This window comes from Hesperophylax consimilis, chromosome 27 (genome assembly GCF_061612785.1).
Source record: "Hesperophylax consimilis isolate HC1 chromosome 27, BYU_Hcon_1.0, whole genome shotgun sequence".
NCBI lineage: Eukaryota > Metazoa > Arthropoda > Insecta > Trichoptera > Limnephilidae > Hesperophylax > Hesperophylax consimilis.
Genome location: NC_142862.1, coordinates 23,542,554 through 23,554,199, shown reverse-complemented (window position 1 = coordinate 23,554,199; position 11,646 = coordinate 23,542,554). Strand labels below are relative to the sequence as shown.

General features: G+C 34.6%; 1 pseudogene; it reads right to left on the bottom strand.

The window, feature by feature from the left end:
• Positions 1 to 6,848: 6,848 nt before the first annotated feature.
• LOC149410796 (uncharacterized) lies at positions 6,849 to 10,526 on the bottom strand (annotated as a pseudogene).
• Between the last annotated feature and the right edge of the window lie 1,120 nt (positions 10,527 to 11,646).

The window sequence follows — 11,646 nt, the reverse complement described above, 5'->3', positions numbered from 1 at the left end:
CTAGTAATTAAAACGGTTTGGGCCCTCCGAACTCACTGGAGTAGTCAATGTGGCCCTCCGGCTGAAAAGTTTGGAGACCCCTGCTCTAAACCATTAAATAATGCTGTATTACGGAACACACCCCCATCAGAAACACGGCCAATGCAGCCACAATTCATGTAAATAATTTTATATTCTGCGTCCACAACAATCGTTAGAACGATACTATATGTTCCTTTATAATTAAAGTACATACTTCCACTGTTTTCTGGACATTTAATGACTGCATGTTTTCCGTCCAGTGCTCCGATACAATGAGGGAAGTGCCATTTTTGTGCGAATCTGTCTGCAACATTATTCCAATGTTCTTCTGTTGACGGCAACTGTAAAAATAATACAAAAATATGTTTTTTTTTATTTTTAGCTACAAAATACTGGCGCTGTGAGGGACGTCTTTTACGGAGAAGGAGAATATAGAGATGCCTAGCAACAGTCAACCTCGGCAGACATCGGAGCGGCCAAACCGTGCTGCTAAAAGGAAAAAGGAGGCTGATTTGCTTTACAAATGCAGCAAAATATTAGATGCACCTGCGAATTATGACCAAGTTTTTGGTGACTTTGTGGCTTCATCGCTAAGAAGTTTAGCTCATGAACATAACAAAAAAAAATTGAAACTTAAGATTCAAAAACTCATCATAGAAACTTTGGAGGATGACTTAGAGACTCCCCTTTCTTCTATATATTTGCCGCAGTCATCACAACTGCCATCGACTTCAAATCAGTTCAATTTAAGTGAACTGGACAATTCGGGAGAGCAGCACTATAAATATAACTTGATAAGTAGATGTTTCAGAAGACGATGGATGATATCACTAATTTTAATTTAATCGTGATATTTTTTTTTATTTTACGTTTTATTCCACTTAGTTCTTACTTTTTTTTATCAACAGTTAATTTTTTTCAGTTACATTTTCTTATAACTCCAATTAATATTTTATTTACTTAGCTTCACTCCAAATATAAACATACATGAAGATTTTGATTTATATTTTTCTTATACTTATTACATACATATTTATAATACATACATAACACTTCAATATTAGTCACATTGCTCTATTCTGGATTATTTCGAGTTTGTTTAAGCTACTTGCATTACTAAGATAGAGAATACTAGAACATTTTGTATGTAAATGAGTATTTATTTTTCATCGAGTCTATTCCTAAGTATTTACTTTATTATATGTAAATCATTTCCAAGTTTTCACTTTCCTATTTTAACCACTCAGAACATTAGAACGTCAAAAGACGTAAATATGATAAAAGCGGTCAAGACATTAGAACGTCTTTTCACGTAAACGCGCGAGATTTTACAAAAATCGATTTATTTCCATCACTAGTTTACGGATTGCCATGATTTAAAAAACAGAGTATCCATAATGAATAACGCTACGCGTCTGTATTTAAGAATATCTATGGAATGTAGAGGTGCATTATCTAAGTCGATTGGATCTGTCATCTTGTTCGTTCATAATTTATTGCGTTTCTAAATAATTTATTAAAAATATTTTAGTTTGGATGGTTAATATTTTGAGGTGACTAATAGTTTTTAATTATATTTCTTCAATATATAAAGTGTTATTTCTTTATGATACTCAGAAAAAAGTACATTTTTCACAGCTTTGAAATAATGATCAGCGGTTTTTACATAGTTTTGACGTTTTCAGAAAATGTATATTTAGAAACGCAAATATTTACGTATAACAATACAATACGATAGTGAATTTCATAATCTTTCCAAAACATTTTTTTAGAATGAGGCTACGTTTCCCAAAACGTGAGTTATGAAGCTTTTAACAAAACTCGTAAATATCACAAAAATTTTCACGTTTTGACAGTTCGCAAAGGAACACAAAGTAAATAAAAGTCTTTGTCTGAGAGGTTAAAATCTTATATCATTGATATATGTTAAAAAATATTCTTACTATCTGGTGCTGTTCTTCGAATTGTATGAATTGTCCAGTTTACATAAGTACCCCACACGCAAACTCTGCCTTTGTTGACTTTCGTCAACACTTTTTTTATATTTCTTTGTTTTTTACCCTGTATTTTCCGTTCCAATGTAACAAAAACTTTAACTAAATAAAATAAAATATATACCACACTATGTATTTTGTATAATTAATTTTGTTTTAACATACCTTCACATAGTTGTCCTTTAATGTATCATAAATAGCAGCACATACTTCAGGTATAAATAGTGATATAGTAGACGTAGCTATTCGAAACAAGTACATTAAGGATACGTAAGAATCTCCTGAAAATAGAAAATATAATTGTAAAACTTTGTAAACACACAAATAAGTATGTTTGAATCGTCACGATAGCTTTATGAAATAATAAACTTCAATAATCTATGGAGACCAACATAACATTAATTATCATTAACACAATAATTGTCATGTGTAAAAAATGCCTGTGTAAATGTGTGATAATGTTTCTAGTATTCAACTTCACGAACTGATGAATCAGCTATCAAACTTCATAACAAATTAATATCTCCAATGAATGCATACAAAAAAGCAATACAAGAATGCATAGAAAACATTACCTGATGCCAAAAATCGAAGAGTCACCATTAATTTTTCAGCTGGTGAAATAGCATTCCGAAAACGAGTATCATTCTTTTTAACCTTCCAGCGGGCGCGCTGTCGTAAAATTTACGACAGACGCGCCTTATCGCTTCCCCCACTCTTACCACTTAGTCGTCAGCATCGAGCTTCGAACTATGCTAGAGTCAAATCAAATGTCAAACATTTACCGCAAGATATAAATGTTTTTCCCAAAGTGAATTACGGTCGGGCAGTTTAACCGATAACAGAAGAAGAAAACAGAAGCTTTCCAAAACGCGGTGTTTGTCGGTTATGTGCACTGGATAAGAAAAGATCCTCAGCATCAATGAAATGTTGCCGTTGCCAGTCCATTACATGCAAGAACCATTCTTCAGTTGAGGTGGTTTGTAACAAATAAAGGATGAGAATATTGATTCTGACTAAATAGGTCGATAAAATATATTTTTTTGAAATATTAACATGTTTAGAGTGTTGCTTCTTTTTTTTAAGAGAGTCAAATAATTACTGCCTATTATCATTTTTCATATCCTTAAAAAAATTCCCTAACATTTGTGTAAGAAAACAACAATTACATGGAGAAAACTCGATGACGTAAAATTTACGACAAGCGCCCGCTCAAGGGAAATTTCTCAACGCGCCCGCTGGAAGGTTAATTAGCGGTCCAATCCTTTCCAATATGTATTCGAAGTCAGTTGCTGTCATTCGAATAAAATTAAAGAATTGTTGTTTATCCTCAATTCTTAATTCTGCCGTTAAACGAACGAAGGCCCCGTCAGTATTTCTTCTTTGAAGCCAACTCCTGATCCAACACTCTCTACGGGCCCTTACGTTTTTCTTTGACAATATTGTGCATATCGCGGCGGCAATCCGTTGTTTGCGGAAATGTGAATCCATAATCTAACCGTAAATAAATTCTCGTCTTTATGAACTGTAAATAAGCAAATCCCTGTTATCTAATATTACCAACTGACAGCTGTCAAAGTCGGCGGCAACGCGTTGTTGTCAGGAAGCCATCTTACCAAAAATAGAATTACTGGTGTAGCGGTCTCTGTGAGAAGTTCGTAAGTTAAACTTCCAAACAACTTCCGTGAGCATAATGGTGCTGCCACACGCAAAGCTCACATCAACAGATAATATAAAGCACAATAGCGCTCGCCATACAATCCCATACAGACCCGACACACGTAAAAAGATAACGCGCTATAAGTGTGGTTCTGAACTTCGCTAACCGAATTTATTTTACGTAACCGCTCCCGACGCGATATTTGAAAAGTTATGCGTCCCCCTCTCCGCCGTAAAAAGGAGAGGGGGTCATTTTAATTACGGAGCTACCAACTAAGTTCCGTGTTCCCTTTGACAGCCATGACATAAGCAGCCTAATAATGCATTTATTATTTATTATGTTAGCTCATATCGTCATGTGTGCTAGTAAATTTAGAAACATAAAAAAAACTTTATTTGGCAAACATACTTAACATATATTTAAAATATAAATATAATCAATATTTGAATTTGAAGTAAACAAATTTTCGCCCTTTCAAAATTAATCATATTTTTAATCTCAGTATGTTTATATGGTAATATCATTCGGTTTTTTGATAAAAGTTGGACGGCTTGGACGAAAGTTGAGCTTATTTTACAATAATTTATTATATGTCGCTTTCGTCGATCGGCGTGCGAACTGCGAATTTCCTGATTCGACGGAGAGGTTATGTGAAAATGCGCTATTTACGCGCAGATTGTTTAAAATCTAAAAAGTTTATAAATAGCATTTATAATTATATAGTTGGCGGCATCATCATCTGAGGATGAGCTGTCCAACAGATCCAGCAATAGGCGACAAGTATCATCCATTTCGAAAACGTGCTCAAGCTGTCAGTAAGTAAAGTTGTCACTTTGACAGATGAAATTATGTTCCTCGGCCGCTCTCGAATTCAACTGACCCCCTCTCCTACCATAGGAAGAAATATTTGATAGCGTCGTGTGTCGGTAGAAAAGATGATGCGCTGTACATTAACTTTTGATGTGAGCTTTGCGTGTGGCAGCACCATTATTTACGATAAGTTGGATGCATATGTAATCGCTCCTGTGAGTAACTTATCAAAAATTTACGAAAGTCGTAAATTTTACTTACAAGTGTAAACCCAGCCTTATAATATGTATATGTATTCAATTTGATTTATGACATTGGTTAGTTGATATTATTTTTTTTGCATTGCTTGGTGACAATTTTATGGTGGAGAAATGTAAATTTAAACAGCCATTGGCATGTTCTACGTCATAATGACGTTGTAGCCAGTTGGAACTTTTTCAGTATGTACTGTTTTTAAATCAATAATTTTGAATGAAAATAATAAAATTACACACCCAGTACAATGATCAGAATCAGAAAAATAAACTAAATCTTCCACACATTTTTAGTAAAAAAAAAATTAACTTGTATATTATACATATAGGTTGTGTCGAATAAACTTGCAAATTTGAACACACTATTCACAATAATGGATATTTTTATTTGCTAGAACAACAATAATTAGCGGGAATTTCTAATTGGAAATACAACCGCGGGTCGCACTTGAAGGCCGCGGTTTGCATCCCTGATATAGAATAACCAATAGCCCAGTCAATGAAGGTTTTGTGTCGGAACTAATTCCTCGGAAGCTGAATTTTTCACAGATGTTAGAAGACGTTTAGACATGATTTTTTTACAAAAGTCCCCGACTTTCGCCCTTGTGCTTCCTTCCCCACCCCCTCTTGAACATATTTTTCAAAGCCTTTTGGAATAAGCTAATATCTCGTTAGTGGTTTTATTAAATCAGATTATTTATTATTTGTTTAGTTTCTAATTAGTTACTCTAAAAAATTGTATACTTTCATTTTTGAAAAGCTATACAATACAATATAAAATAAAATAGAAAAAAATAGATATGCCTTCAGGAGCAAAACTCACAAGTAATACCAAAAGATAAGTATCTGTGCCAACAACAATCACTTTTGAGAAGCTGCTGAGTTGTTCGATGCCGGTTAGTACAATGTCAATATCGGCATCACCTGCGGCCGTAACTGTTTACAAACCAGATTCACTAAATTCATGACACAGTGCTTCAATCATTCTTTTTTTGTTATTCTTATTAAGCTGGCTCTACACTCGCGCGCAAAGTCTCGCCGTGAATATACGCCGCGATCCGCGCGTGAACTGTGTCCATCCACACTCGCAAAGCTTCAGTCTTGTTCGCGACTTTAACGAAGATGGACGACGACATGATTTCTGCTGCTGCCGTGTCACTGCTTGCCATTGCGTTTTACAATTACCTTTGTGTTAAAGAAAAGAAACATATAAAAAAGAGTTGGAGAATTATTTCCAAGAAATGAGTTCATGGTTTCATAAGCAAACCATATGGGTTTGTAGATATCACTTGAGCTCGCACCGCTGTGGATAGAATCCTTTACTTTCTTTCTATACTATCTATAGCTCGACATAAGTGATTCCTTCTTTTTCTTTAACTCAGCTATAGGTAGGGTAAGGAGTACAATGGTTGGCACTTTATGGTAAACTTCCAACTTGTTACCCGATTTTGTGTTATCATTGCAAGTTTTTTAAAATATATTTATTACAGTTGACTTGTTCAACAATTGAGTGCACATTTTCAATGTTGCCTGTCTTTAATTTTGCTTTCGTTTCTCACTATAGTGAATCAAATCGCAAACATATGAAAAGTACAATCATTGGCACCCACGATACATTAATTGGCATTGCAAGAAGTATAATCATTGGCACTTTGTGTTATATATTATTTTTGTGAAGAAAACATTTTTTTTTCAGTAAACTTTATTGAAAGAGGATACATTTTACTAAAAAATTATATCTTTCAAATATTAAAAAAAACTGCGGTAGGTGGGTATTACGTACTTCTTTTAAGAAATTTCAATCTTCTTTTAGCAAAGCTTCAATAATTTCGCTTTCCGAAAGATTTTTCGTGTCATCTGGTAGACTTTGAATATTATTGTCATTTCCAGAAACGGGTTTTTTAACTATAATTTTGAATGGTTTTTTGAGTGTCACGCATGAAATGATTTTTATTTTAGGTTCAACAGATTTATGTACGCTTGCACTGTTGGTTTGGAAAATATTATTCCATGTTGATAGTTCATTTTCCTTTCCTATTGATTTTTCCTTTTCAGGAAGAGTAATTTTGTAGGTTTTTGCACGAGGTTACAAGAAGTTTTGGAATGAAATTGTGTTGAAGTCGAACCATTCTTGTTTATCTTTGGTGGAAGAGTATCTTCAAAATTCAAACATTCATATGGCTTTTGAACGGGCAAATTTTCAATCGCAGTATTATTATTCTTTTTTTGCGATATTTTTCTTGATTTGTTAATCAGTTTAGAACTTTCAGCTATAACTTTGGTATTTTGATCTCTTTGAGTTTTTCTAGCCGCTTTTTCTAAGACCAATTTATTTTTTGCATTCATTTTTGCCTCCTCAATATCAAGCCACTCTTTACTAGTCAAAACAAAAGTTTTTTTCATTGTCATATTTTTGGTTTTCCTCTCTGGTGTCTTTGGCCAATTCAGGATATCATTTAATGAAGTATTGTGCTTTGTGGGAGTAACGCGCTTGTTTTGTACAAAGTCGTTATTTATTATTTTCATCTCTGTGGCCTTTTGTGAATAATTATATGCAATGCTGCAAGAAGGGATGCTATCTGCTAGCTCCAATTGAGGCGATTCTTGATCTGGCATGTCATTTGACAAAAGGTGGCTGTCATTCGCTGTCATTGTGTTCAAAGGTACTTCATCATCCGAATCAAAGCATAAGAAATCATCCGATATTCCGGCAAATTCTTCAGCTTCTTCGTTGTCCGAAACTAGTGAACGTTGATCATTTAATTTTTTTTAAATCGTAAACAGTGCTAAAAAATCTGATGATTCATTGTCAAATTGGTGTTTCTCAAATATTTTAATTTTTTCATCACCAACAATCCTTTTAAAGTCTTCGTAGTTCAATAAATTAGTATTTTCTTGTGGTTTTTGTGATGGTGAGGTTGATCGAGTGAGAGGATGGTTAGATTTCCCCAAACATTTGGAATAGTCCAATGCATTTGGATTCCAAGGGAAAAGTCCACAAGCTTTAAAACCATTAACTACAACAGTCTTATTAATAAATTTTTCCAAAACAATCTTAAGGATCGGACCGAAGTCAGTTTTAGTAAGAACTTATGAAACGTTAGTTCTTCTCCATTCCAAACTGGCCCTTTTCCATGCATTTTTCATTGGTTTAAATGCAGAAACATCAGCAGGCTGCAGAATACGGGTTGCATTTGGATATAAAGCTATTAATATTATACCCAATTCTTGACACAGCTGACTTAATTCAAAAGTTGTGTGACTCTTGTGACCATCGAGAAACAAAATTACAGGAAATTTAACGTGTGATCTACACAGATGCGGATGAAGGACATTTTTATGTATGAAATGAAGATGTCCCCTTTCATCCATCCATTTTCAGACAATCCTATTCCCCATTCGCTTGGTATAGATCGAATGATGTCTTGTCGCATTCTTTTTAGAGGAAAAATTACCATTGGTGGAGTTATCTTACCATAAGCTGACAAAGTAAACATTACTGTTAGACATGATTTACTTGGTGCGTGTTCTACTTCGTAAACATTCCTTGTACCCTTCATAGCCAGAACCTTAGAATTTTTGGGACATAACTGGAAATTAGTTTCGTCACCGTTAAATATACGTTTTGGATCATTTAATATTTCAGTTAAATCGTTTTCATGTAAGTAGTCGTAGATTTGTTGAAACCAGCGTCTTATGTTTGTTTCTGAAACAACCGAGCTCGCTGAAGTTACTGCCTCAGCAGTTTGGGTACAAATTTCAGGATGTCTCCGTAAAAATAATTTATACCATCCTTCCCCAGGGTTGTTGTTAATAAATGCATTTGGACGAGGATTTTTACTGAGAAAATATCGCACGCTCTCCAGAATATCTTCTTTTCTTCGTGGGAAACCTTTCTGACTCCTTGTACTAATCTACCGAACGAGGATAGACTCTTCTTCTTCTGTTAAAACTGTTGCTGGTCCGGGTCTTGTCTTAACATATTTTTCACTTAATCTTAATTGAATAGTAGACCGTGGAATGTTGAATTGTTTAGAAGCGGCTTTTTTCGACATACCACTTTTCACAGCATCTAAAGCCTTCTGAATGTCGTTCTCCTTGTATTTTTGAAATACTTTAAATCAGCAGGAACTTTAGGCATTTTAATTTGATATCTGTAAAAAACACAAACAAAACTAACTTTAATAAATAATTTTAAATCAATTAATGGTGTAAACTTTAGAGTGTGTATCATTGGCAGTGTAAATATTGGCACACCTATCAGTATAGTGATTGGCATGTGCAGGTTATAGTGATTGGCACTGCTAATAATAATACTTTAATTAAACAAATGTATGTTCTAAATTTTACTGCTGAATTTAAGCAAAACTACATATCAATTGTCTAAAAAAACACAATTTATCAATTATTATATGAAAGTACAGTGATTGACATGCATGCCAATGAATAGACCTCCATACAAATGTAACACACAATCATTGGCACCTGACAATTATCTTATCCAGGCGCTTCAACTAAATAAGGATGGCAAAGAAACTCACCTTTGGCCTTTATTTACAACACAATACTCTAAAATATATCAATATCTTGTAAAAACTTGAAATAATTATCAATATAATGGAAGACTTACCTTATGAAAACAATAAGAAATTTTGATAAAACGTGATGAGCACTACCCGCGTCCACGGATCAGTTGACAGTTGAAAAACGTTGTCCTATGTATGAAATAAATTATGCCCATCTAAAAATAGGATAGTGTGGGAACACAAGCAAACCCTTTGTCGCGGGCCAAAAAACCGACAAAAATCGGGGAGTGGCGCGAAGCGCGAATGCGAAGGCGTGAACAAGATCCACACTCGTGTTTCGCGGCCTTCGCGGCCGTTCGCGCCGCGAGTGTAGAGCGCGCTTTAGATAAGAAAGCTTCCTTCTTAGTCAAACAACGTGTGGTGAAGTTAACTTCAATATCACACAAAGAGGGTTTAGCCGATCTTCGTCTTTGTTCTTCATCTTTTACAGTTGGTTCTTCAGGGTATCCGTCGAAAACGACAATAGAATGTTTACCAAATTTAGTATGGACGAAACGTGAGTATGATTTAATGATGTCTCCGTAAGTAGTTTCAGTTTTCCAAACAACAGAGTGGAGGAGGTATCCCCCATCGATGACTATTGCAGCATTTTCCAAATCAACTTCGTCATAAAGACTTTGGCCATAGATGATTTTGTTCCTTACGAAGGGAGACTTCATCAAAAATAGGCGGGGGTCTTGAAGCCATATGGTCATATCCTAAGTATGTGTTAAGCTTGCTAGGCTATGCTATCACTAATGTACAGTATTCTGTTAAATAGGTTCTGGGGGTTTACCTTCACTTACTGTAACTCGTCCTAACAGTTGCGGATTTGAATCTTGCTTGGGTAGTCAGTATATCTCCAAAATTATAGGCCCACCTCATAAGCGTTATCACAATTGACACTATTATCTGAAACAAACCCTGAAGATAAAGACACCGGCTCCCCGGAGAGCTTGGTGAACGGGCTGTGCTGTCTTAGCCATGATGTAAATTTTTCTATATCTAGCTCATCCCTTTTCTTCGGTGATTCGCGCAGCTCAACATGCTGTTCAGTAAAATGCAATTCTATACCGATGAATTCTCCAATGCTCTCTTGCACTTTCACGCAGTAAGGGGTTCCAAATATCCACTTTGACAATGTGCCGTCAGTGATTCCACGCCCATGTGTCAAACCTCCTACTGACTTCGTTGGTCGCATGAGACACTGCTCGATGATCATGTCCGTCCACGTACCGGACCAATATCTGTTGCTCTTCTTATTGTAAAGTACTGGGATCCAAATTTATGAAAGGGATTGCCATGACGCAGGTTGACTGACACTTTTCTTTTTTTTTTTCGAGTATATTCATAAAACCGTTCCAACCTGGCTGATGTTAGCCACATTAGATTTAGTGGAAAGATACTTGGTTTTGAAGGTTATGTGGATGAGTTAAGTTCTTTCAACAAATATTTTTTCCTACAATGTTTATGAATGGTAATAGACGTTCTTCCTTCGAGTTTGCCATGAAGCCCATCTTGTCGCTCGAAGCTAGACTGTATTATTCCTTTTTGTACTACTACCGTAGGTAAATTTCCTTTCAAATTTTCTTCAAGAAAAGCACAAACAAAATTAAAATCTTCCATAGCGTTGACATGAAAAGTTTTTTTGGATACTTATTATTATTGTTATTACAAATAAAAGTAGCATTAAAACATATTTGAGTGACTAAAAACAAAATATGCTACAAAAACACTTCCACTTTTTTAAATGTTTCTAAAGCATTAAAATTTCATCATTTCAAGCAGTAAAAATATGTTTTTTTATTGTTTTAGTTGTCTTTTATAATATACACACTTATGTGTTGAACTAGTAAGTATATCATTCAAAATTGGCTTTACAACTGAGAATGTCAAACACGTTTCGACACCATTGTTAAACTTTAGCACTAATCCGTGGTCTCCTTAAAAACACTTTCAAAATACTAAGAAATTAAACAAATTATTCAATTGGAATGAGGAACTTGTAATTATAGACTTTCATTAGCAGCGAATGATTGAATACGTTTCTGACACCGCGTAGATGACATGGCAGGGGGATTACTTGTAATTACGCTGCGCCGTTTTCCCGCGCGCCGTGCTCTTTATTAACAGCCTACGCGCCCTATTATTTTTTGTTTTTTGCTTTTGAATCTTTATTTAGATGTATGCAAATTTTTTCATACATCTAGTAGGAAAATATAAAAAATACAATGTACAAAAAATAACAATTACATTTTAAGAGAAAAAGATAAATACACAAAATTACATTATATAAGATATCTAGGTGACTAAAATAATATTGGAGTATGTTCAACAAACAA